Source organism: Macaca fascicularis, chromosome 2 (assembly GCF_037993035.2).
Source record: "Macaca fascicularis isolate 582-1 chromosome 2, T2T-MFA8v1.1".
Classification (NCBI taxonomy): Eukaryota; Metazoa; Chordata; class Mammalia; order Primates; family Cercopithecidae; genus Macaca; species Macaca fascicularis.
This window is the reverse complement of record NC_088376.1, coordinates 201,978,591-202,001,105: the sequence shown is the minus strand read 5'-3', so window position 1 is coordinate 202,001,105 and position 22,515 is coordinate 201,978,591. Positions and strand designations below refer to the sequence as shown.

Genomic DNA, 22,515 nt, shown 5'->3' with positions numbered 1-22,515 from the left:
ATTTGGGTTGATTTCATGTCTTTGCTATTGTGAATAGTGCTGCAATGAACATATGCATGCATGTATCTTTGTAATAAAAAAATACTCAAATACATTATGTCAAGTCCTTCTTAAAATTTCTGGTTGTTTTTATTTAGAAATATATGTAAAAGCAAACAACATCTGTTTTGTTTAGTTGAACAACAAAGTGATTTGCAGAGCAGTGTAAGCAAAATTTCATATGATAACCATTGATGATTAAGGAAATTTACAACAATTTTCTTGTAAGTCTATTTTTTCTTAACATTGTTTAAGTGTAAAGGTATTTTTACTGACATATATACTTATCTACCATATAATTTTAACTGTATATTTTTAGCTTTATTTCTAAATAAACTGTATTTTTCATTTTAGAAATAAAACTAAAAATATCTGACCAAAGGAAAAGGAGGAAATTAGCGTTAATATCATGACTTAGAGAAACTGATTTTGCACCTTGTCATGAATATGTGAATATGTGAATGAAACTATATTTGAATGGCAGTTGAGTCTATTCAAAAATTAAAATATAGTTAAGAATTTTAAATTTAAAAAATCACAGATTTTACTTCTTTTTTTAAATGATTGAGCTCTGCTGTTACAATTTTACTATTAATGAGCTAAAACATGACTAAATCCTAGTAAATTTTTAAGTGTTACAGAAAATATACATTTGGTCCTTGTCAGTATTCTGTATAAAAGATTTGTCTGTATGTATTTAAAAAAATAGTTGAATTCAAATAATTGGAATACTCAAACATATTTATATCTAGTTTTAATAAATTAAGCATGTATTCTTCCTCTGAAATTAGTTTATGGGTTTAAATTTAACCAGTGTAAATTTCATTTACTATTTGAATTTTGGGGGGAAGAATGAAAAACATTCTATAGATTTAGGGATTTGGTTTGGAAACTCCATACCATATGATAACAGAAGAGAGTTAATGAACATAGTAAGATGAGCTAAACTCATCTACACAGGTTGCTAAGGGGACTAGTCCAAAAACATCTTGATTCTCCTATTCATGCCATTCATTATTTTTCAAACCAGGCTGTATCTTTCAATCCACATAAATTTAAGGTGGCAGCATTTTTACTATACATTGTTGTTAGTAAATTAACAGAAGGTTCTATCATTGAAGGTGAGGATATTGGGTTTTGTCCCCCTCTTCCTTTTAGTGGTTGATTGCTAATATGTATTAAATTATTATTTGTATAAAAATAAATCAAAATAATAGAGAAAAGTAATGATTAATATTATATGTTTGATGTTGATACAGTTATTACTAAGCCTAAAACTAAGATAAAAATCACAAAAAATGAATTGATTTGCCTTATATATAAAAATGCATATTGAAAGGTTAAAAACAACTGGTACTGTATATGTATGTATAATTCATAAAATATGCCTCATGTATAAAAAGTTTTAAGGGTTGATCAATAAAAATGTAAATGAAACATTAAAACATGGAACAACAACATAACATATTTGGATTAACATAATTATTAATATGGAAGTGATTTAATTTAAATAGGACTTAAAGGCAAAACAAGTATGTACATTTTTCACTTATCTAATTGGTGTTGTATTTTTAAGTAAATCACCCAGCACTAATAAGGGCATGAGAAATAATGCTGGTAGGGTCATAAACTGTTACAACATTTTAAAAGTATCATAAACATGAGAAGTGTTTAAAGTGTACATATTCTTTAACCCAGCTATTCAAATTTTATGAATTTGTTTTAAGGAGACAATCACATGTATGCAAATATAAAACTATTAGGATATGCATTACATCGTGATTTATAATATTGAAAAGAAAAATTAAAGTTCAACCATATTATGGCTAAGTGTATTTTGACTTATCTTTCTCACAATAAAATATTTATGATATGTTAAAAATAATGCTATAATGGTAGAATATTTAATGGCAAATATATTGGACTGTATTGTTAAATGAAAAGACAAGACGTAAAATGTATAGTATGATATATTTTTTGTAAAAATTATATATAGAGAGATTCAAATACTGAAATACTATGCTAATAAATGTAATCTTTCAATGCTTAGATTATATATCATTCTATTTTTATTTTCTGAATAATCAAAAATTATGCATTATTTTTGTAATAATTTCTTTAGAAAGAAATAATTTTTCCAAATATATATGTGTACCACTACAATACAATTGTACCATAAAGTCATCTCAACTCACAGTTTACTCAGATGAGACTCAAGGTAAGCATTCTTAAACTGTAGTTTGCATCCTGCTACAGGACATGAAATTATTATTTTTTTATTGGTAGATAAAATGGGAGAAAATAATTAAAAGATATGAGAGAGCTTTCCTTGCTGTTCCTGTTCTCACCTGCTCATGATCTAGGGAGTGAGTTAGCTACACCATATAAAGTTCTTATTTGAGTAGAATTTATCAAGAAAGAAGACAGAGGTGGGCCTTCCAGGAAGAAGCTACAATTTGAGCAAAGGCATGGAGTTCAAAATTTAAAAATGATAATGAAAGAATATATTTTATATCAATGGGTATACAAGTATCAATGGCAGGGCATAGGTCAAAATATGTGCCGTGGAAAGATGTTTGTATTTTCTACTATGGACAATGATGTAGCATCAAAAATGTGTACTGAGACCGTGGGTGATTGGCAGTCTCTTGATAAGGGATAGGTAGGGTCAGGTTTAAGATGGCACGTCCCTGGGGACATGGCCAAGAGAGTCCCTTGTGATACAGTTTTTCTCTAGATTAGTCTGGAAGTGTTTAAGGTTGAGAGGTGTTAGGTAAGGACTAAGGTTAAAGCAGTCTCAGTATTCATCCTTAAAGAATTAGAATCACATTATAGAAAATGTGATCCCCAAAGAGACCAGTCCCATAAGATCTTCACAGGTTTGCTGTGTTTCCTTTGGAGGTTCTGTGTTACTGAAGTGTTTGAGGAAAAGTGGCTTAGAGAAAATTAAACATGTTTCTTTACTAAAGGATGCATTAAAGAGTTGAATATGCTAATTTGCACTCTGGATCTTTAAGGGAATATGGTATGCAGCATTAAAAAAACCTTCTAAGGCTTTAGGGACGTTTTCGTATTTTTGTTTCTAAGTAGCATATGATAGGATTGTGATTACACAGAACATCTTTTGCAAAATGCTTAGAATGCGAAAATTAGAAAATTCAATATTGCTCAATGAAGAATTCATACTAGGACCCAATAAAACAAATATATTAATATTTGTCATTTGGATGTCAATTCAAAAGAGTTAAGTAAGACATTTCTGATATTGTTAAAGGTATATGTAGCACATACGTACACACAAATCATTTCAGTTGTTCCTTAAATGTCTTGTCAAAGACTTAAATAGACAGAGAAGCACTGTGCTGAAGTTAGGTGTAAAGCCATTTGGGAAGGCATGTCAGAAAAAGAGAAGAAAATATAAGCACATAATTATTTCCATTCATTTTAAATTATTTTGTTATTATTCATCAATTACCTCCAAGAAAATGGCGATTGGAGCAAGAAAAAATAAAGTTCTAAAATATTTTAAATCAATTTTTGTTGATTTCCTGATTTCATTTATAGAGCCATAATTTTAAACTTATATAATGTTTTATTATTTTTAATATGCCTCTATTATACAGTTAGAAAATAATGATTCAATAATGTATGAATCCAATGAAGTTATACTTTTATTTCAGACGACAAATATACATCCATAATATGCTTCCTCAGTTTTTCTTTGTCAACAGACGAATTTTGTCAAAGGCTGATTTTGGCAAAATCTCTCTGTCAAGTGGAAGATTGAGCGTTTTCTGAAACAATTTCTTCAAAGGAAACAAAAAATGAGATTTAAGTATTTGATACTTCACATGCGATTTATAGCAAATATGGCAGGTCACATACTGAAAAAGAGTTAAAAAAGAGACCATTGCTATTTAAAAAGACATAGCTCTCCAATATTTTCTGTTCTCATATTTTAACTTTTTTCATTAAAATTTCCCCTGTCTCAATTATATGACAGTAACCAGTAGGGGCTGCTCTTAGCATTACAGGCGAAGTAATTTCTCTGGAGTTGACATTTTCAGTCCTACCTCTCAATATAACTGAAACAAATTAGCTTGATGAACATTTTATGGCAAAACTGTTGCCCTTTTCTTTGTCCAGTTAAATATTATTTTTAATTCCTTGCCTTTATGCTTTGTTTTTAAGCATCCAATATATAAAACCTATATAAATCAGTGAAAATAATACTACCTCCTAGTAATCTTTGTAAAAATTTTTATTGGTATAGATATAATAAAGGAAAGACAAATTAGAGACTATTCAAAAGATAAACTGCATGTCTAATAGAAATAGCAGGATGGAGAAAGAAAATCTACTTTCATTACTAGTTGTTATTTCAAACAGGAGCTGGCTTTCCTTTTGGGCAGTTCAGAATAATATACTAAGTAAAAATTAAAAAAAAAAGAAAATATTTTCTCTTTAGGCCATTAGAGAAATTAGAATATAAGACTGGTTCTGTCAAATAGCTTTTGAGGGTGTACTTTGAAAGACACGAACTGTTCTGCGTATTAGTATCTGGACAGAAGTGGCGTTATCTGTCAAAGGTTAACGGCAGCATATACATTATAGCTGCAACACTGAAGCGGTGGGACAGCATCACCCCTTCATAATTCCCAAACTGCACTGTGATTTCCCCAGTCTTGCTGCTCCTCTGTGTTTTATTTATGTTCTAGTGTGCCTGGAGAAGCTCCAAAGAGTTGAATAAATCACCTGCCTTATGGTGTTTAAGTATCATAACTAAGAAAGTCTGATTACTTGTGATAATACTGCTTCTTTTATTATTTCCAATTAAGAAATATACTGCTAGCCAGATATTATTAGGACTATCCAAGTGCTTGAATCATGTTTTGGATAAGACATCCCTCTCAATAACTTGTGCATAGACACCTCAAGGTCATTGCTAATAACATATTTGAGATAGCTGAATTTGAGACTCATTATTAATTAGGAAGTTTGGTACTTTGTCATTACACATAGGGATTTAAGTATCAGCTTGTGGCACTATTGTGTGACAGGAGGGTTGGAAAATTCCAAATTAATTTAGGAATTTTAAAATCTAACGAAGAAAATATCAGGCCTAAATGTATTCAGTGTGAATTCTATACAACTAGTCACCTTTAAGTGAAAAAAGACACTAGCCATTTAGGTATTCACATTAGATACATTTTGTCTTTAATAATCTACCTATACATTATAAACTTTTTCTCTACTCTTGTTAAATTCATCCATGTGGTAACTAAATAAGTTCTGTAATTAGTCCTCAATTTTGTTTATTAGAAATAATTTATTCATCTTTTTCTTTTGTACTCAGATTATTGATTAAATGAATTTTCCTATGAAATAAATTCTAATGCATATTAAAATCTATTTATTTTGGTGTGCAGTGTATATTCTGTCATTCACTGAACATTTACCAAACAGTTTTCATGAGACAAGTACTTTCCAGATTCTAGATGTGCTAGTTCAAATTAACTCATTCCATATCTTTGGATTATCAGATCTTGTAGTATCATAAAAACAGTAAGTGCTAAGAGACATCGACCCCAGAGTAAGGAGGAGTAATCACGGTAACTGGGGGAGTTATAGCATAAATTAATTTCCAAACTGTATCCTGGGAAAGGTCATATATGAAGATTTTTGCTAGCAAGTTTAGGAGGAAGAAAGAGATACTTAAAGCGTAAAGTAGAGTTTTAAAACTAGCTAACCTTCAAGGCAATCCACCTGTTCCTGTCTTGATTCCACTCTCATCTCAACTTCTATAGTCCAAAGATTTTTGTTCTCATGGTGACACCTCCAATAAACTCAACTTCCTTGTTGTAATGGACAATATCTTTTTTCAATTTTGTACATAAGGCATTTGTAATAATAATTGCTGTAAAGTTGTCCTCAATCGGTAAATAATTAGTGAATTTGATTTTTGTTTTGTCCATGGGTTAATATTTGTACTTTATCTCTAAATTGTGTTTAGGAAATAGTTTTTCCTCTTTGAATTTGCCTTAGTTGGGTCTGCAGTCTCAAAGCTTGTAATATAAAAACTCCCTAATCCAACCATTGTATCCCTTCCTTTAGACACATGATCACCATCAGGAGGTACTCCCCTGCTCACCTAATGGTATGAGAAGTAAAAAAGCTATTAAAAATCCTTGAGAATTTCTATAATTTTTAATACTCTATGTGTGATATCAATTTTTAATTAGCTTTGAGTATGTGGCAATTTTAATTCTTGTAATAATGTAATATTCACCTAGTAGTCTTAGGCTTTATATTATAAAAATATAAGTTGGATTTTCATGGTCTGTTGGCCAAGTTCAAGAAAAAACTCTTGACACAATCAAATATGTTACAGGGTTATTTTTACTCTTCAAATATGTTTCTGCCTACAAAATGTAAAGATTCCCAATTACCAATATGAGAAATAAGAGAAATCATGGAAAATAATTATAAACTTAATAAACCATTGTAGAATATTTACAAAACATTTTTACAGGAGATGAAATGTAGTAATGGATTGTTTTATAGTTTGGTCCTTTTCTGAAATTGGGAATTTTAAAAAGTGACCTAGAATAAAGTATGTCTATTCTTGTAACTCCAAACATTCCATTGCAGTGAGATTAACATGAATTTGGGGTGAAAAAGTAGTATATACTTTCAAATGACCAATGAAAATACAGTTTACCTTTCAATAGTCTTATGATTATGTTATGTAAAGAGATTTGGAAAATCAAAAGGAAAATATGCAGTAGACGTAGTTATTACAATTTCCAAATAGCTTCCATGAACCAAATGATCCATCAGAGTTAACATGGTTCTTTACTTTTAATTATCTATTTTTCTTAGTGTATTTTCTAACTGGATAGTGGCTGGGAATACTGCACCTAAGACCACATGCTATGTCAATCTGTTCCCAGGAGGCTTTAAAACCCGTTTTGATTGTAAGCAAGTCTGTCTACAGGAAGATACGGCCTGCCTTCCAGAGCCATAGGGCTTTGTGGAAGGAAGTAGGGATTCTTATGAAGTTCTTTAAATTGCAACAGCAGCATGTTATTTATAAACATCAAACACATTCAGACATGGAGGAAGACTGTGAAGGAATTATTATTATTATTATTATTTTTGAGACGGAGTCTGGCTCTGTCACCCAGGCTGGAGTGCAGTGGCCGGATCTCAGCTCCCTGCAAGCTCCGCCCCCCGGGTTCCCGCCGTTCTCCTGCCTCAGCCTCCCGAGGAGCTGGGACCACAGGCGCCGCCACCGCGCCCTGCTGGTTTTTTGTATTTTTTAGTAGAGACGGGGTTTCACCGTGTTAGCCAGGATGGTCTCCATCTCCTGACCTCGTGATCCGTCCGTCTCGGCCTCCCAAAGTGCTGGGATTACAGGCGTGAGCCACCGCGCCCGGCCGGAATTATTATTGATAAATAAATAAGAGAGAGCTGGGCACATAAGCTGTTTGGCCCAATCCCATTGATGTCCAAAGGCCTAGGAGATTACAGTTGCTAACCCTTGGTTGCAATTCTTTATATATTTATAGCACTTTGGATTTTGCAGTCTGTTTAAGGTATTTATTTACCCGATTTTATGCATACACCAGCTTAGTAAGCAAGATAGATATTAATAGTTGTCTCAATTTTGCAGAGAAGAAAATGGAGATAGAGGTTACATATAATTTGGGTTTACATAAGAAGTAAATAGAGCAGTCAGTCAGGACTACATTTCAGGTCTTACAGTTCTAATCTTAGTGTCCTTGGCCTCTTGGTCTGTAAAAGGCAATTACATGATGCCCAGAGGTACTGAACTTTTAGGCTGTACATCCAAACTAAAGAGAGGAACGCCTTAGGTGGAACAAAAAGAAGAGTATATGTCACTTAAGATCTTTCGTTGTGCTATGCCTCTTCCATGTTTGAGTTACAGGGGTTTTGTGTGGTCACTAAGGAAAGAAAGCAAGGGGAGGAGTTGATGCTTGAGAGGTGGGGTTGGTGGCCCTGACCTGACTTGGACTTCTGAGAAATACCACAATGTTAGGAATAATCAATTTTGATCTTACGACTGCAGCATCCCTAATAGATGAAGAGTGATTTGTTATTTTTTAAAGTCTATGTTGTTTCAAACCAGCTAGAACATTGCTTTGTTAATCAAATAAACTGTTACTTGTTTCTGAAACAGTGGGGGAGGGAAAATATAAACATAATAACTGATAATGTCATAATTACACAAATGAGTTTTTAATACTCCTCCAGAGAGACTGAGCTTTCTAAACCATAGAGAGAGTTCACTCAGAAGAGGTGAGGAAGAGGAAATTAGGTCTAAAACTTGAGTCACCAGCATCCCTAGGGAAATTTTCATCTCTTTAGTAAGGATTCAGGAACAATATTTTTCCTAAAAGGCACAATTTGTAAAAGTAAACAATAACGTGACTTTAAGGGAGAACCAGAGCCTCTAGTAAAGTTCTGGGAGACCACAGTGTCTCCAGCATTTTGCATAATGTGTGGCACAGGTTAAATGTTCAATATGTTAATTATTAAAATCAAAATATATACTCTAATATTTCATTAAAGGCAGTTTAGCAAAGACAACTTAAGGCATAACTCGACACAAAAGCAAAAAAAAAATTAATTATCTGTTGTGGAAACATCTAAAACGCATTGACAAGGAAAATGGAAAATAGGTAATTTTGTTCCATGGGAAAAAAAATACTACCCATTCCTGCAGCACTTTTTACATTTAATACCTTCCTTTGAAAGTCATTATCCCTCCTGCTGAACGAAGACTACTGGGAAAAGATCGTAAAGACTGGACGAGCCTCCTGCCTGCACTAAAACAAGAATTTTCTTCAGAGCCAAGGAAGCCGACCAGGAGGGTGAGGGATCTGGCTCCATGGAGCTTCATGCACAGGGTGTGAGGTCTGTAAAAGTGTATTCTCAGGTTTTGTCCCTAACTACCTTCTCTCTCATTGATCTTTACAACTCTCTTCAAATAAGTGCCCTTGAAATCTCTAGTGCTTTAAAAGATCGGGCAATGTTTCTTCTGCTCCTTCGGAAATTTCCCAAGGAGCTGAACTTTTACCACCTGTTTTTTGAGGATTGCACCAACCCATCACCTTCTCATCAGCTGTAATGGTTATCCCACCTCTCTGTTGGGAAAATGAAACTTCTGTGATCAAAGCTGATATACAGACATATGGTTGATAGGAATCTTCACACAACAGACCATCATGTCTGCTGCTGGCAGATATTATTGTCCATTGGTGTTTATTTTCAACGTTAAAGAAATAAAGATCACACCAAGGAATTATAGTGGGAATGGCTTTGGTTGTATAAATACATGGTCTTTGTTTCTAATAAAAGAGAATGGTATGTGTATGTATGAATGATGGATGTATACAACACTGCCCACCTCACATACATGGAATTTTGTCCTGGATTTTGCTGTGTGTCTGAAGGACAGTGCAGACATTGTTTTAAAATAGATGTCACGTCAACATAGTTTGGGATCTTTCGAGCTATCCTTTAAGGCAATTATTGACTAAACATATCGTAGCATGAAAATATATTTACTTTTTCCAATCTCCACCATGTTAGAACTGGAGCGAAACTTAAATGAAAAGTCAAATTTTCTCATCTTGCAAATAAAGAAAGTGAGGCACAGGTAGGTTGAGTGCTGAGGCCAAAGCTAATATAAAGAAAAATTATAACTGGAAGTCATCTTTAATTTCTAGTCTTATGCTTTTTCCCTCCACCCAGACCCGGGGCCTAAAATCGAATCAAGTGTACAACTCTTAGGTTTGGCTGCATAATTTAACTGTCAGAATTTAAACAATACAAACTCCAAATATTGTTTGACAACAATTTCAGTGTGTTCTTCCTTATAACACTACATCTCTTAAACCATTAATTATTATAATGATGCAGATTTTTTTAGGGTACCTAAACATTTTGGGGGTGAGAGACTTAAACATACATTAATATATATAGAAGGCTGGCGATATGACACAATGTCTAGCACATAGTTGGAACGCCGTAAAAGTGAGTCAAGTAAATACATTCTTTAACTTGATACAGAAACATGGAAGGGATCAAGTATTTGACCAAACATAAACGGTAACTGGAATTTCAGGAATGTTTCTCTCCTGAGATTAAGAGTTTCTATAGGATGTTTTGTATTTGAGCTTGTATGTGTTACAAAATATCAGGGGGTATTAGAAAGTGACTAACTTGCCTAGGGGTTAAGAAACCTGGGTTCTAGTTGATCTTCTTGTGACTAGCCATGAAACTTCTGTTATTTGCTGTAACTTCCTAAGTTGTAAAATAAGACATTTGGAACCAGTAGGTTCCCAGGTGCTTTTCACAGCAGTGACCCCATGATTCACTTGACTTAGGCCCTCGTATTAGTTTACTCAGGCTGTCATAACCAAGTATCTCATTGTGGATTCAGAATTCTGGGACTCAGAATTTTCATCCATAAAATTGAACCAGAATGTCTCTTAAGGTCGTTCCAACTCTAACAAAAGGATGGAAGGAAATTGATGAATATGATTTCAAGGAAGTGGTGGGTGAAGCAAAAGAGCGGAGAAGTCACAAGGGAATAGAGACTAGAGGTAGCTGTCGTGGTGCTCATACCCAGCTATCAGTTCTCTCAAAGGTTTGGTGTAGGTAATATGATTCTAACAATAAAACATTATTGAAATCTGTAAGTTTCAGATGGACCTTTTAAAAATGTTTTAAACATTTACGAGAATACTAAAATACTAGACTCTTTCCAAATTACTGAAAATAGTATCATCTCTTTTTCCTATTGTAAAATAGTTTCTGAGGCAAATTTTAGACTCTGATTTTTTTAATGGGCACACCATGGCTGAAAATAAATATCTGGTTTTAAAAGAAAATGTGTTTTTTAAAAATGAGTATAGCAAAATGGCAAGAACACTCCTGTAGCAAACCTCCTGAGTTTCCCGCTTCAAGAAAAGGCTGGTAGAAAACAGGTGTCACTAATCACCATGCAGTCTGGGATCTCCAGCTGGAGGTAGACATCCCCAACCAGCTGTTTTCTCCTCTGATTAAAAATTCCTTCATATTAAACTACTAACCTTTTGCTCTTATACACACACACATTTTATATTTTCTGTGCGTACGTTGCGGGGGCTTGGGGAAATGAATGGATTAGCAGTATCTTACCTCTGAGTCGGTAAGTTAATTAAAGAGTGTGTATATAAAATGGAATAATGAATTATTTAGCTGATAACAAACATGATATAAAATTCCATTTATTGAATAGTCAGTTCAATTTTATTAGTTTTAGAGTTATATAAATTATTTTTAACAGAATGCAAAAAATATTTCATATTTGCAGATTTATTTTTAATATGGTACATTCATTGTTCTGCAACCTTGTATCTTTTTTTATACTTTGTGGAATGTTTTAAGTATGTGATTGAAGAATGATGCAGTTTGATTAAGAAGGAAATTATGCAGCTTCTACATCAGGAACACATGAAAGCCTGCATGATCCCTGTGTTTTACCTCTTCTTTCTTTTCCAGCCTGGCACTGTCTCTAACCCTTTTAACAATGTGTCCTTTTTCAAAGGTAATTAATTACACCAGATCACTCTTAACTAGGGATCAATTTGGTAAATACAAATAGCAGTAGACAAACCCTTATTTGCATGCCTCTTCAAAAGGGAACAGTTGTATAAGCTATATACAATTACCTTGAAATCAAACCTTAGAGAAAAAAATAAGCCTTTCTGAGCAAGAGGATTCAGATTAGGCTCAGCTCTGTTTCTCTCATTTCTCCTTTCAATTTGATGAGCATTTATAACTCCTTGCATGCAGGATGACCATACATTCCAGTTTGCCTACAGGAGTCCCAGTTTAAGCGAGCTGCCTTGCCATCCTGTTGTGTGATTTTTCTTTTTCAGCCTCACAAGTGTCCTGGCTTGGAAAATATATTATATGGTTCTTTACCATATGGCATATAACCATTCCACAAATTGATTATCCCAGATAAGTGTAAAATAAGAATTTTTTTTGCCATTACTTGCCAATTTAATTATTATATACAGTCTTTTTTCTCTGATCTAGACTTTTGGTGTTATTTCTTCTTACCTAAACGAGTAATACTCTTGAGACTGGCAGAAAGGCAAAGTCCTGTGGTCTTCTGAAAATGCAAATGTTATTTGGTTAAAGTTGTGACTTTGTAAAATGCAATAAATAGTCAACATGTCTTGCTAGAACATCGAATTTAGAATATTGACTGGCTGAGTTTTGACCTTGAGAATATTTAACTTTTTAAGGCTCCATTTTCTTTTCTATAATGTGAGGATAAAAAGGTTTTTTTGAAAATGTGTAAGAATTGAGGTATTGTATTTCAGGTACCCAGGTCAGTGTGTGATACACAGCCAGTATAGAAAATATGCTAGTGATCATAAACATTTTTTATCTAATAAGATCATGAGACATTTATGGGAATCAATAGAGAAAAACAGTATCTTTTTCATTTTCAGAAGACATTCTCCAAACCAAGTAGAGTTCAACCTAAGTTGAACTTCATAATATGGAGGAGTCCTTATTTGATTCTGAGAATAGTATTCATTCAGGCATTTAAAAATATGGATTTTTAAAGCATTTAGACAATTAGAACTAATGATGGAACAGAAATTCTAAAACCTCTTTTAAAGCTATTTTATGCAATTGCCTTTGTTTATGATGAATTTGAACAATTTTAGGATGAACAACATGTTGCAAGAATAATATTATACAGTGACTTAAAAATAAAGATTTTTGATTTGTCAACTAACAAATTTATGTAAAAAATACGATACAATGCACCTTTGTATAAATCAAATATTTATCCAATAAAATGAAGCAATAACATGTTCTTTAATTATTTCTGTTCTTTTCCACAATGAGAATCCACCTTTTTTTTTTTTTTTTTTAAATCATGAGCGAACTGTTTTTGAGAAGCAAGTAACACTGAAAATATACTCAGTATTTACATGGACGATCAAAACTAACTGCAAACAACCATCTTTTGGTCGGATTATAAATTGTATCCTAATTTTGGAATTAAAAATGAGGTTCATGACAGAGGAACATTTTCTCAGTTTTTAATCAGAATATACACTTCACGTTCTTACCTATGATTCAAAAAAGTTGTTTATTCTTGGAACTTGAACATTCATAACAGCCTCTTATTGATGCTTATTATTTTAAAGAACACACTTGATTACAGAGGCTATACAGTGCTTAAATGGGCAAGTGTGTCGCACTGAGGAAAAGGAGCTGCAGAACATGGTTGCTGGTTCCCTGGGTTACCTATATTATGTTATGTTCATTTCTATTTCAATGATGACAAAGTGGAACATTTCCCCAACCCATTTCGTTCGTATTGTAAGGAGCATTGTTCATGATGCCTGCTTGAAATCCTTTGTGTTACAATTTACAATATAAATTGGCAAATTAAGCTAATAAAATTCAGTTTAATTAAAAGTTAATTCAAAAGTTAGTAGGCATTTCCATAGCAGCTAACTATCTTAGTCTTTGTTAAACAAAGGCAATAGCATGTAAAAATTATTTTCCTTAGAAGACAATTGAAAATACTATCTTTAATGCATGAACATTCTTAACATCAATCATGCACTAAAAGGTTTTGTCAGACCTGTTGATTTCAAGAGTTATTACAAAGTAGACAAGTTGAAAGCATTTGTCTAATGATGCCAACTACCCATTCCACCTACTTCTCCGGAATGTTGTGAGGCTCAAAGTGAAATAATGTATGCAAAATTAAATGATAAAGTGATATATGTAAAGTTTATTTACTCAATTAACATTGATATTGAATGGCTACCATGTGCCAGCCAATATCTCAGGCACTTAGTAGCCGACTACAACTACTTCTAGCTGTCCATTATTTATTTCAACTCTTCATATCAGATAAATATCTATATTTATATCTATTCACCTATCTATATTTCAGACTGAATTGTTAACATTAATTACTTATTCAATTCTCATTTTTAAAAATATTTTCCATCTTTTTTTTTCTTTAACACATTTCTTCCTCTTCAAGACTTGACTTATGTTCTTTCAATTAATTCATAAAAACCAACACAAAAGTCTCTACTACAGCTTTGAAAGCTAATCAGAACCTCATTGTGCATTCACACTTTGCTGATCTTAGTGGTCACAGGGATCACCGGGGTATCTGGCTACATTGTGGAATCTTATTCAGTGGGACCACAGATTCTGATTTTAGTGGTCATAGGGATCACCGGGGGATCTGGCTAAACTGTGGAATCTTATTCAGTGGGACCCCAGATTCTGATTAGTGGTCACAGGGATCACCGGGGGATCTGGCTAAACTGTGGAATCTTATTCAGTGGGACCCCAGATTCTGTATTTCTAACAAGCTCCAAACTGCTGCCATTGCTACTGCTTTGCCAACACAGTTTGAACTGCAAGGCTCTGTTGTATTGAGCCTGTGGATCAGAGCCGCGTTTGCTCTTGTTATATTATCGTCCTCCATCCCATTTATTTTTGACAGACAGTCTTCTTATAAATAATTAAATTCTTGAGATATAAACAAAATCCTGCATATTTATTCCAACTTTAACGTATCCCTTGGCCGGGAAATTTTAACAGCAAAGATTCTTCATTTTATACTTTATCTAGAAAACTCTCACATTAATTAGCCAACTCACATACAGTAAAATCAGAAGACCAGTTGATGCAAGTTTTGTGTGTTTTGTCCTTTGAGAATTAGAATGTAGAATCTAGTCTCCCTGTTGCTTCCTCTGTCTTGATTACTGTATGTAAATGCAAATACTGAATGACTGAAACATAACCCAGAACACGTCATGACTAAGTTAAATTAAGTCAACACCTGATTACAATCCAATTTCATTTATGTTTCATGTAAGCATTGTATTGAGCATCCATAGTTTGTTTGAACATGCTTCCTTTCTGCTCCATATTCTATGGTAACTTTATGCAGTTTTGACTACTTTAAAATATTTTAATTATACTGTATTTATTGTTTGAAAATATTTGCACAGATTTTTTTGTAATACTAATGTTTACTTTCCAATTGTTTCATGAGTTACAGTATTAATATTAAATGATCATTTATACAAACTCTTGACCATGATTAAAACATCATTCGATTGCCTGACTTAATCTTCCAGGCTCATCTTTTACTACCACTTATATATCTTAGGCTATAGCTTTATCAAGTTTGATTCAGTATTTTTGTTCATGTTTCCTGCCTTCTCAAATGCTTTCAGAATGACATTGTCTTCTGTAAGGGAGAGGTCTGGCCCCCTGTCTATCAGAACTCCCTCCCAGATGGCTCTCTAACCTTGAACTTTTCCAACCACCTCTTTAACCTCCTATGCAGTAAAGTCTTTCCGCAGCCCACCCTATACATACTTCTGTTACAGCACACTTAGCAATACTATTTCCAACTCCATGCTTATATATTTTGCCTTTCTTGATAGACTTGCCGGCAAGTTTTTATTTTCTTTTTTAAATTTTCATATTTATAGATTTATGGGATACAAAAATGCAGATTTATCACATGCATATATTGTGCGGTGGTGAAGCCTGGGCTGTTACTGCACCCTTCACCCCAATAGTGAACATGGTGCCCAAAAGGCAATTTTTCAACCCTCATCCCTCCTCACCCCTCCCACCCTCTGCAGTCTCTAATGTCTGTTGTTCTACTCTGTATGTCCATGTGTATGTCCATTTTCTTTAACAGTCGTAATCTCAGTATCTTGATTCAGGGTTTTCATACATCAGTGCTCAATTAAATTTTGTTGAATTTTTTATTAAATAATAGGCAACTAAATTTTAAATATGAAATACATCTTTTTTATTTTTAAGTCAATTATAATTCCAGCATGAGAACCACATACCTGGCTGTCAAGGAAAACATGGGAAAACCTTTTAAGTTTCTTAGTAGAAGGGTCAGAATTTAGTGGGGTACCCCAGACTGAACCCAGAGTGTCGTGGTTTTTGAAGAGTTGCAAATTCTTTGATACTCCTACCATTGAGATGTGGGGTTTCTGTCTCCTCCCATTGAATCTGGGCAGGATCGTGAGTGCTTTGACCAATAAAGGATGATGGAAATGATGCTGAATGACTTCCAATGCTACTTCATAAAAGGTCCCATAGCTACCACCTGGTGCTCTTGGCACAGTCACTCTGGAGGAAGCCACATACAATGAGACCTTCCTGTTGGAGAGGCCATCTGTAAGTGCTCCACTTGAGAGCCCAGCTGAGCTCCCAGCCAAGAGCCAGTGTGCGCTGCCTGCCAGGTTAGAAAATCTTTGCGGATGTCCAGTTCAGCTAAAATTTCAGTTGGGTGCAGCCAGCATCAGCTGATGTCTGATTACTAGTGCGTGAGACATTCCAGATGCAAACTATTTAGCCGAGTTCTGCCCCGACTCCTGACCTACAAAATGGGAAGCAAAATAAAAGGATTGTTTTGAGGCACCCACTTTTGGAGTAATTTACTACATATCAGTCGTAACTGGAATCAACCCAGAGTCAGGATTAGGACTCAGATCCTAACTGTAGTTGCATGCTTCTAGGAAACCTACTCTTCCTTTTTAGATCTCAAATAATCATTTGGTAATTATTAACAGTAATAACTTACATTTTCAAAATACTTCTATCTACCTAGTCACATTTCTAAATTCACAAATAGAATAGCTGTCATTGTTATTGTGCCTGAAACCATGGTCTGAAGTCTCAGAATTAGGCTTCCACAACAGAAGTACTTGAACCCAAGACTTACTATGTATTCTGTGTAAGTCAACGAAACCTCCAACCTAAAAATCTGCATACACCCCAAAATCTGACCCACTTCACCTACAATGAGAATTATCTATTAAATTGATGATCTCTAAAATCTGATCTGGCTCTTTGATTTCCAGACCATATAATCCTTTGATAATGATAATTCCTTTCCATTTCAATCTATGGATGTAAAGGAGGAAGTAATAATGTAAACAAGGCCAGCTAGCAGCTTTTAAAAATGGAGTGTTGCTATAAAGTGTGAATAAGCAAATGGCAGAAAGGAAAGTTAAGCAATGACTTGCTTGATAAATGAAAAGACAAGCAATTATTCAGATGGCAACATCATATAAAATATGTGAGCAAGAGAAAGCAGTAACATTTTTCTGAATTGTTATTTTTATAATGAGAACCATAATGCTTAACACACATTTGCGTACTGTGGACAATGTGCCATCCCAAACCCCTGAGTTGTGAGGATTTTACTGGTACTCTCAATGGATCTTTTCCTTAACAACGAAGTGGGGGGTGGAGTGCTAATTTCTAAATAGACGAAGCTCTTATTGGGATAAATGGATAATGGAACAATAGCTAACGATTTACCATAAATCACTGTTAATATTTGCCATTGCTGTCTGGTGGGTAATTGAATACTCTGAGGACAGATATAGGACTATGGAACTGTAGACTGTGTATCTTGACTCCAATATTGACTTGCTGAATGACAATAGAAAAGCAAGTTAGCTTACACGGGTTGAGAAATGGAAGGATTTCTACAAGGTGAAAGAATAATTCACTTTACATTGTTTATAAAGTTTATAAGGAGATTAATACATTAATACATAGACAAAAAAGAAATACCCAAAAATGATAAATATAGGAAAACAGATTAACTGAATCTCACGCAGAAGTACTTAAAAACACCTAAAATAGTTGCATCACTAGATTGCTTTCAGCTAACTTGTCTCCTTTGTATTAACCGTTCTCAATCAGCAGCTATGACAAAAGCCTTTTGGTATGTGATTGAAGTTCAGAATATACATGCACTAAGCATGCTATTTTCAATTATTGTCTAAGAATGGATGACTTTTACAATTTATTGCCTTTGTTGTTTAAAAGAACTAAAATATTTCACTTTTACATAAATATTTATAAAAGTTTGTAGATGAGAGGGGTTAGCCTGTCAGGGTTCATAAAATAATTAATAAGCAATTAATTTGTCTGCTTATATCTCTTCTTGTTCCAAGAATGATTTAAAGGAGGCATCATGTACATTGTAATTTACAATATATGAATGGCATAAATAAGTAAAATATTGAACATTGTATTTAAGAAAATAGAAATGGAAAAAATTTTTCTTTCAATGATAAAGAATAAATATATTCTGTATCTTTTTCTCTTCCATGTACTACTTTGGACCATTTAGCCCAGAACAACCTCCATAAAGAAAAGTGCATACAAAAGTTGATTTTCAAAAGGATTTTTGTAGAGTGTAACACTGTACTCTTTTTTATTAAATTTTTTTTGCTTTATTTTTTAATTAATGTATCATATTGGCATATTGTATAGTGGGTACAGGATAAACACATTGCTTAGATATTTTAGCTCCCATTTCAATATGTGTATGAATCCATTTATATATGCAGAAAGCCATTGACATGCTCATATCATCAAAAACATAAATTTTAATTCTAAATCACGATTTTGTGGACATTAACTTTTGATGAATGTGGGATCTACTTTTTTGAAGTTTCATTGAAAATAAGGGAAAAGGAACAGCATTTTTTGGTAGTAAGTAAAGAATCATCTACTTAATTGACACATTATTATAATGTTACACTTGTCTTTAGCCAATTGGCACTGATAAAATAGGCATTGATAACTTCTTATATAAACCCAGAAAGTCCTTTACAAAATATCAGTGTATGTTCTATGATAAAATATAAAAGAACATATTAATCAAATGTTTGAGAAGGTTTATGTGGTTTTTTAACTGTGGTAATTTAACCTTAGTCATTTAATACACCAGTCTTCACTGTGACCCCTCAGAGTTCCTCAAACTTGTTTTACACAGTGCACACTTTTTTACAGACCTTTATGAGGTCAGTTTTCTGCTGAACACAATTTAGAATAATTTGCTCCAGGCCGCACTTTCTGATGTAAATAATCTCATCCTTCCATCCTGTTACTGTCAAATGAATCCCATCACCTTTTCTCAAAGACTCCAGAGTTTTGCCATCTTGATTTCCTCTCATGATATATAATCAAGTTGAAATGAATTTTTAATCATTTCTTTGTTCTAGAAGTATTTATGAGATGAAAAGTAACCTGAAATTTTAGCATGTTTTGTTGGTAATTGGTAGAGAAACATATCAGAAAACTATATGCTGTATAGTAGATTGTAAAAATCACTTTCCATTTGAGATGAAAAGTGTTTTAAATAAAGAATAAACATTTAATATAATCAAAATGTAATATAATGCATAAGTATAATATGTAAAACCTTAGTTTAAATTAACAATTATGTTAAATTTTAGGGTAGTTAACAGAATCATATAATTCTAGGTAGTTTTAAAGTGTAATAACAGTTCATTGCCATTTTTAAAAAGGATTTCTTTGAAATGATTTCAGTGCACAGCAAAGCACAGATATACATAATTATTTTTTCATTGGCTAAACAAATCTATATATCTTGGTCAGATGAAGAAAGTTGTCTATTTAATGTCCCTTTATATACTTGAAGATTGTTGAACAAAAGTACAATCTTTTTTTATTATTATTATACTTTAAGTTCTAGGGTACAGGTGCACAACGTGCAGGTTTGTGCATCCTTTGTAGGGATATGGATGCAGCTGGAAACCATCATTCTCAGCAAACTATCACAAGAACAGAAAAGTACAACCTTTTTAATTTAAATCTTAAGCTTATTCCTTTTTAAAATTTCTGTGGATTAAATGGGAAAATACCAACAAAAACACACATAGATTAGAAACACATAATAGATTTTTTTCCCCAACGAAATACGATTTTTCATCCTCGGCCCTGTAGACTGCTACACGGCGACACGCAGCAACCATAAACGTTTCCTTGACTGGTCCAGTTGTTCTTTGTTTGGCAGATGCTCAAAGTATAGTAAGATCTGGCTACACTTGTTAAAATGTAAATGAAAAATGAATCTATATAGAACAACAGTTGTTAGTAATTAATACACATTCAGATTATTTGGGAATCTTGTTAAAATTCAGATTTGATTAAGTAGATCTAGAGTGGGGTCAGAGAGTCTGTATTTGTAAATCCCAGATGATGATGATGATGATGATGATGATGATACTCCAATGACCATGCTTTGGGTAGTGACAACAGGTCGGCTGTACAACTCAGGGCTCTATCAGTGATCTGCATTGACCTATTCTGTAAATATTATGTAGATTGTTTATTTGTAAATCACAATTCAGAGCAAAGGCCAAAATAACTATTGTCATAAGACAAAATATGAAACAAAAAGACAACGGTCATTTTATTTTAGTCAGCAATCATGTATGGTTATGCTTGTAATCTACTTTGAAATTTGCTTTGTATTCTTCAACATGTGGACTTCACAACGAGCCGTCCGTCTAAAATTACTTCATTGTCTCTTGCCATGTAGTCCAGGCTCTGCTAAAATTCACCCCTGATGTTTCACTGTACAGACAGGGAAGTAAATTATTCTCCCCTACTGTCTATTGCAGGTACATGTTCTTTCATTCAAAGTTGTCTGCCTTTAAAACAGGCCTGCTTGATAACTTCTTCTCGCTCATCTCTTCCACGGTTTGGTTCAGTGTCCGGATACCCGTCATTGTGTTCTGTATTCCTGCAGTCTCTCTTAAATGACTATTTTCCGCTCTTGAATAATTACTGGAAGCTTCCAAGAAAAAATATTACCATTGCCAACATATATTTTTCACTTAGTGTCAACTATGTTTATCTATTCACAATTAATTTTAATACAATATTATTATCCAAGTATAGCAGGGCCTTTTTTAATGACCATCGTGTAATGTTTTAATTCACTGCTTCTGACTGAACATTATTCTGAAAAATAAAAGGCATAATTTGATAACAAAATATTTGCAGATTTTGTGAAGTTGGTGGTTTTAAGTAGATATAACATTTGATTGGCTTAGGATTGTAAACTATGGTTAAATTATAACTCCACTTGTCTAGCTGTGCTCATAGTCTCTCTTCTCTGTCCTTTTTTCATCATAGTTTCTCACTGAAAATACTCACTTATTAAATATACTGATGGAAAATACAACCACTCATCATAGTGGTGCCCTTTTTTTCTAGATGATCATAATTAATCAATTACAAATTTATGAGAGAGAAACACCTGGCACACTTCCATAAACAAATAGATTTCCTGTGGTTTTAAGAACAGCGGAGGGTATTTCAAAGGGTCAGGGTGATCTGTGAGTAAAGCTCTTTTCACAGTTTGACTTCCCCCACATGCCTGTTTCTCATAAATATGCACCTTACACCCAACATACATGTATGTAATTACTTATCAGCAAGCGCATGTTGCGAAGGCTACAGAGAAACAAGGAACGTAAAGGAGAGAGAGAAGAATTGAACTTAAAAACATATGCGTATTGAAAACATTGTCTTTTTAAAAATATATTTCTCAAAGGACCATAAGTCTAAACCAAAGAACATGAAAAGTGGAAGTTTTATGAGTAACAAAGATACAGCTCAGTGCCTCCAACTGAGGTGATTTTATCCTACAAGTTAGTGGCGGCCATCAGTGTTGGATCCAAGGCACTGATGAAGCAGGATGCTCCGATCCTTCCTTCAGCTGCTCTTCCAGACCTACTTTCTCACCTTTGACTACACTTTTGTGGAAGAATCTACCGGTATGTCTTCACATTTGAGAGGGAAATATACTAAATTTATGATACTGAGATGTTTTCTAACTTTGCATATCTATATATTTTTACCTCACCTTCATTAAATGCAGTTTTCTTTTAAAAGCCAGGGTTCGTGACAGTTGCTACCCAATATTCAAAAGACTGTGCCGTTAAGTACGGTGGCTACTACCCGTATGTACAACTTGAGATGTGCTATTAGTTTGAAACATAACCAGATTTTCAGGACTGAGGACACAAAAAAAGAGTATAAAACATGCCACCGATGATTTTCTTACATTGATTACGTGCTGAAATGGTATTCTGACTACATTGGGATTAAGCAAGACCTATTGTTAAAATTAATTTCGCTTGTTCTTTTTTGTCCTTTTAAATACGGCTACTGGCAAACTTAAAATTACATCTGTGACTCACGTGATACCTATTTTGAACAGCACTACTATAAGGGTTTGATTTTTCTTCCTATGTTTTAAATTCTGTAATGAATAATATTATTTTCTCATTTTGATGTCTTTATTCCTAATCAGTCAGAATCTTAAAACAACTCCTCAAAATTTGACCTAAAAAAACGGAAAAGAATGGTCTTTTGCCCCAAACCATATGTTTAAGTCAAACTTAAAGCTAATATCTATTCTTTTAAAGTATTTGAGTATCATAAACTGTTAAATTTAAGTAATTGAGTTTTCATGACTGGTGTTACACAGTAATCAATATTATGCAAAATAAAAATACGATTTTTAGC

General features: G+C 33.5%; 1 protein-coding gene across 19 annotated transcripts in view; it reads left to right on the top strand.

Annotated features, from left to right (window-relative positions):
- Nucleotides 1-22,515, top strand: part of ROBO2 (roundabout guidance receptor 2) — a 1,364,435-nt gene that overhangs the window by 448,995 nt on the left and 892,925 nt on the right. The gene's annotated exons all lie outside the window — the stretch shown is intronic.